Source organism: Aythya marila (assembly GCF_965140915.1).
Source record: "Aythya marila genome assembly, chromosome: 10".
NCBI classification, from domain to species: domain Eukaryota; kingdom Metazoa; phylum Chordata; class Aves; order Anseriformes; family Anatidae; genus Aythya; species Aythya marila.
In genome coordinates this window covers 3559410-3565409 of record NC_139051.1, presented here as the reverse complement: position 1 = coordinate 3565409, position 6000 = coordinate 3559410, and positions in this window count along the sequence as shown.

Sequence of the window (6000 nt, the reverse complement as noted above, 5' to 3'; positions counted from 1 at the left end):
TAGATAATGAGTGTTGTGACAAGTGTAACTCTGCCTCAGTTTGGTGGCAACGTTAGAAACTGTGACAAAAATTAAATTATTTGTCTGCTTTAACCGTGGCCCTTCTCGGATTGCTAATGAGAGAGATCCTTGTTAAACATATGTTCTTTTTGATAGGCTCCTTTTCAGGTCCTCAGCTGGGAAAATGATGTATTGTTTGTATCATAAAGGGCATGAAAGAGAGGGTTTTCCCTTATTTTCTGTGCCTCGTTTCTTTTTATGTCTCAAGCTGATGTAACAGGTCATTGCTTGTGTGCCAGCATAAAAGGGAAAGATCCCCTAAAACGAAATCACTGGGGAGAGCTGTGCTGCTGAACACTTTCCCTGCTACGCGGCCCCGCAGCATCGCCCGGCTCTCGGTGTTCGTGCTGAATGAGTGGGCACAGGGAGCACACGGAGGTGCTCTGGTCTCGGGGGAGCATTCACCGCGCTTTCCTTGGGGATGGCAAAAATGAATCTGAGCTTCTACCAAGGGCTGCAGAGCAGCTGGCGCAGAGTGCCTAAAAATAAGTCCCTGTGCATGCCTTGAAGTGCCTGTCGCACCGCGCAGACCTTGGCCCCACTCTGCTGTAACTCTGCGAACCCAGCAGGGAGATTGGCGAGGTCCCTGAGCGGGGAGGATGCTGTGGGAAGTGCTTGGGAAGAGTGGGGAGTCACTCCGCAGCACGGCTGCCTTCACCTTCCTTCAAAGGAAGCATTAAGGTGGAGCCCTGTCTGCAGTTTTGTAATGGTTTGGTCGCTGGTTCTTGGTCAAACCTTTGACTGAGGGACTGCAACCCCTTGCCTGTGCTGCTGGAGGGGTTCGGCTGGCACTGGAGGCTCTGCTTCCCTCCTCTAGGTCCTGTGAGCCGTGCGGGGCCAGGAGGCAGGCAGCAGTGAGCCGGGCTCTCTCAAAGGGGGCTCCTTCCTGATAAACAATTCTGGGATGTTCCCCTGTCACAGGAGTTGCTTTGACTTTAAATTGTCATTGGCTGAATTAATGAACATTTTGAGGTTGCATAGGCTCCTAATGGGATGCTTTTGATTCTTCCCTTTTCAGCATTTGCAATGCCTTGACGTTCTGCCATCCGAGGGGGAATTAATCGCCGGGATGGCATGAAGAGCACAGCACAGAAAGCAGGCATGGTCCAGACCTCAAGGGACTAATTATGTTCTTAAAGGGTAAGAAAGTAGTCTTAGGTACATTGGAAAGAAAGTGTCTGAGCGATGCTACATAATGCTCCTATGCCCAGAGTTACTGGTGTTATCTCCAACACTTGTCTGTTAAAAAAGAAAAAGAGAGAGACTTTCAAAGACACTTCTTGACCTAAAAAAGATCAGCAGAGAGCTCAAGAGAAGATACCTAGTACCAAAATTTAATGCCAAATGAATATATGAAGTTTTCTTGACCCTTGGAGATAGGAAAAAAAAACAAAGGAAAAATGCACATGAAGGCCTTACGCATCCCTGAAACACTCTCATGTGCAAACTGAAAAGCCTCAGAACAGAGAGTTCAAGACCAAACAGGGAGCATGGTTGGAGTTCCAGTAGCTGCCATGGCAGACTCTGTGGCATGGCGTTGAATGGGATGGGAGTATGTATCTGGTAGCTAAAGCTGCATGTCCTCTGCCCAGGGAGCTGCCCGCTCTTTGGGAGGGCTGCCAACGCCCCGTCTGTTTGCATCTCCTCGTCCTGCAGCCAGTGCCCTGACGGCGTGGTAGTGACCGGTCCTGCTGATGGTAAAGAGACTTCTCCCACCAAACGCCTCAGCTGGCTTTGGGAAGCACCTCCACGCCGAAGGTGAGACACCAACAGCACTTCTGGGGGAGGTACAGCGCCCGTGGGTGATGGGGACAGGCTCAGGGCTCAGCTGGGTGCCCGCAGCTTCCCTTCTCTCCCTGCTGAGGCTGCTGAAAAAGGTTTAAGGTTGGAAAAAGGAAAATGCCCGTTCCTTCATTATAGGCTGTACATCCTGCTTCCCAGTGAAACCCAAGCTGTGTGCGTGCTAGGAAGGCAAATATGAAAGGTCTTCACACAAAAGCTCTTTTCTAAGAGGTTAAAACCGATGGCTAGAGATATAGTAAGTGGCGTACTGTCTTTTTTTTCCTCCCCCCATTTTGGAGCGTGTACTATACATGCATCAGATTTAAAGAAAAGTAGTGTCGCTTTTTATCAAACAGGCTTGATAAAAGAACAATAATGTACACTCAGTTATATCTCTGCTAAACATATCCTTTTTTATTGCTTTCTAGAAGTTCAAAGCATTAGCATAAAACAATCAAGGAGGTTGTTTTTCCTAAGAGAGAGAGTGGCTGTTTACAAACTCATTTTATTTTCACAATATTCCATTGTTATTTATTTCAGACAGAAAGCTGTCAGATTAATGCGTTCCCTCATGCAGGACAGCTTGCTTTATTGCCTGTTATTAAGATATAACATATATAACCTGACAGGCACTGCCCACGTCTGCAATCCACCGGTGAAAGGCAAATTAAGTAGAAAATGGAGATCTCCAATATTTCTTAGGGCTAAAGTGATATTAGTTTTTAACTCATTTTGTATTCAGAGGGGATTCTGCCTTTTCACAACATATCTGATGGAGTAAACTGTCCAAAGAAAAAGGCTTTTTTAATTCTTAGAGAAATTTGGATTTCAGTCACAGGAGACATCAGTTCCCCTCGTATAAGTGTGTGCCAGGGAAAATGGAAAAAAAATTGGATGGCATGAGAAACCGTTTATAAAGCAAGTCTTGGGGGAATAGCAGGGCAGGGCGAGTAACTTTAAATCCATGCCTAAACCAACCCCCCACATCCCTCACGTACCAGACCTCCACATCCCAAACCACAGGGCTCACACCACCTCCACAAAGGGCTTTGAGCTGGGGATGGTTCCAGCCTGCCTCACGTGCACGTATGGGGCTGGTGGCGCTCCTGCAGCGACGCCGAGCGTGCTGTGCTGATGGTGCTGTGGGTGCTCAGCACCCTCTCAGCATCCTCGTGTCCCTGCCTCCAATTGTAGGTGTCGCAGGGACCAGAGGAAGGCCAGGCTCATCCTTCTAGGGGCAGCCTCCTCCTTTCAGCCCCTGGTCCCCCTCTGCCTCACGTTAGCTTTTGGCTTTGCTGTTTGCTAGTTTTGAGAGTTATTAAGCAGTTTGGAGGAATACAGCTACATTATTTCCCTTTTTCTTTTTTTTCAGGACTGTATTCCTAAATTTGTTTAGTGACAGAAACTGCTCCGGAAAAGCCTGCGAAAGGTAAGCTGGCTTTGGGAATGCATATTAATTATCCTTTGATGATTCTCCATGTTTTCCTCCAACACCTTCCCAGTAGTAACTTATTTTTTTCCAACTCTCCCTGGGGTATTAAGTCGGTCTTATTATAGCAAATAAACATTAAAACTGAACTGAAATGAGCTTAGGAAGAAACAGAGGTCAGTTTATAGGAAGACTAATCTAAATACGGGGTGAAGCAAGGCACATGTCCACCTACAGTCATCTGAAAAAGAAAACCTGCTTTACTCAAGAAAAAGGGCTTTAGTCTTGCCTCGTGCATATATACTTAGAAACACATCAGGATTATTATTAGCCTTTACTGCAGCATTTGGATCAGCTCCCCATTATGTAGGTTAGGTACAAGCCATGTACTCCATGCTCTGAAAACTTAAAATATGGTTTCTGTTCTACCCATGTTTCCACAGAGCAGGTTTTAGTGCTAGAAAGTCACCAGCTTTATGGGAAATTGCAGTACTTGAGGAATAGGCAATTTGCAGGGTGAAAACAGGCCGTGGAATTTAATGATAAATAGTGATATACAACATAAATTATTAAAAAGAACCAACTCTTCTTTAATATAATTACATTTTATTTCATCTCAGAGGAGAGGAAACAGCCTAATTGGATAGATGGGAGAGCAAGCCAGGGAAGGCAAGGCGGCTTTTTGTCTGCTGTGCTGCAAACCTATGGGTACGGGGAGCTCAGCACCTGGAGCTGGACCTTGCATCCCTGACTTTGGGCACGACTCCTCCGGGGAAAGATGTGGGTGCAGGCCTGGGTATAGGTGAGGATTTTAGCTTTATGGCAGCAGAGCTACCACGAGGGAAACCACTCCTGTCCTGCCAGGAAGGGCCAGTTAGCAGGAATATCAAGAATGTAGGCTGAGGACTTTAGTTGTGGTAAATCCCCATGTGTGCAAATACATAATGCGGACAGGCAGTAATACTTTGAAATAGTCTTGTATCCCTCAATGTAATAAATATTTTATTAGAATAATAGAAAAAATGCATACAGATAACCATAGGATACACACACGACTGGAAGTTTAAGGATAAATTTCAAACTTTTCAATATGAAACAAAGTACTTGGTACATATCTCATGGAGATATATAACTAGAAATTAAATAATACAATGTAATAGCATGAGAATGGCAACACAGGAATGTGAAATAGAATTCTGTGAAACAAGAATAGAAAGATTCACCCTTTGTTGCATGAAACATAACTATATACTTACTAGTAACATCTCTTCTCCATTTCCCCCCTCCCCCCGTTTGCAAGTGTCCGAAAACATCACTGGTTAGCCACATTGAAAAGCAACTAGCCATTTATAACCACATATGTACAGTATATACAGATCTTGCTTACCTCAACAGTTAGCACATAGTTTCATATGGATGTGATACTAATAATGTAATTTGCTATTTGAATGCATATCAAGGTATTTCTACAGTGCTATCATGGTTTCATTAATCCTGGTTCTCTCTCTTTATATTTCTGTGTGTTGTAATAATACTGTGAGATAGAAATGAACCTCTTTAAAAGGATATGCTTTATGTCATGTGAACACTTGCTCTACCATGGATGTGGGTAGCTCTTTAAAAGGTGTCTAGAAGGCTGACTTGGTCTAAATTCACAACTGTTAAAGTCCAATGTACCAGGTTTAATGTATCTTTAATATATTGCTATGAAAGAAAGCATAGATTTCTCTGTAATATCAAGCTTGAAGTGTCTTTGTGTATTTTTTGTATTATAAATTATACTATTGCCATAAACTTACTAGAATTATACGATAGTAATGGGTGCATTAGAGTGCCAGACCAGGTGAAATACTTTGAACTGGTTAAAGAGCAGCTGGAAGGAGAGTTACGAATGTAACAGCAAACGCTGAATTAAGGATGAGTTTACATTGCAGTGTGGTAGACAAAAGAGCAAGATAATTTTGGGCTGCATATTGGGAAGCACCACATCACAAGGTAGGGAGGTGGTAATAGTCCCTTTTCGTAAGGCCATGGTGCAACTGCATTTCAGTAATGCTTAGACATGGGCACTTCTGTTAGCAAAACGCAGTGACAGGAGTTCAGAGAAGGGCAATTAGAGCAATCCTGAAGGTGGGAGAACTTGGTTATGAAGAAGGAACCTGGTTACAAAATATAAGGTGGAGATGCAAGGAAATTAACTTAGAAGTCTATTGATTAAGAGGAGGGTCAGGTGCTTGAAGGGTACATAAACATGCACTGTGATAAAACAGAGAGCCTTCTTTGAAACGTGGCTGTGAGATAATTTCTTATGAGTAGTAGTGGAAGCCCTGCCTCTTGGACACCTCAACATGGACTGTGCAAAACTAACATTCATACGGTGACTTTTCTCTACCTTCTAGCTTTGATTTCTTGCTAGATTTAGAATAACCTGTATAAAGGGCAGCAAGCAAACAGATCCGACTGGATTACGACACTGTCTTAAGAACTGCCGGTTGGTTGACGTGTTCTATTCTGACTGAAGGTATGTCTCTGATCTCATCTTTCATTTGTACAATGGTGTTATCATAACAATACGGAACGTACTCAAAACAACAATTCATTGTCATTGCAAAAATGGAATTTCTCATAGAACTAAGCTCGTCCTTGTAGGTGATCACAGTGCCATTGCTTTCACCCTCTCTTTTACATTGTATCTGAAGTATGTAGTATGTAAACTCCTTTGGTTCAAG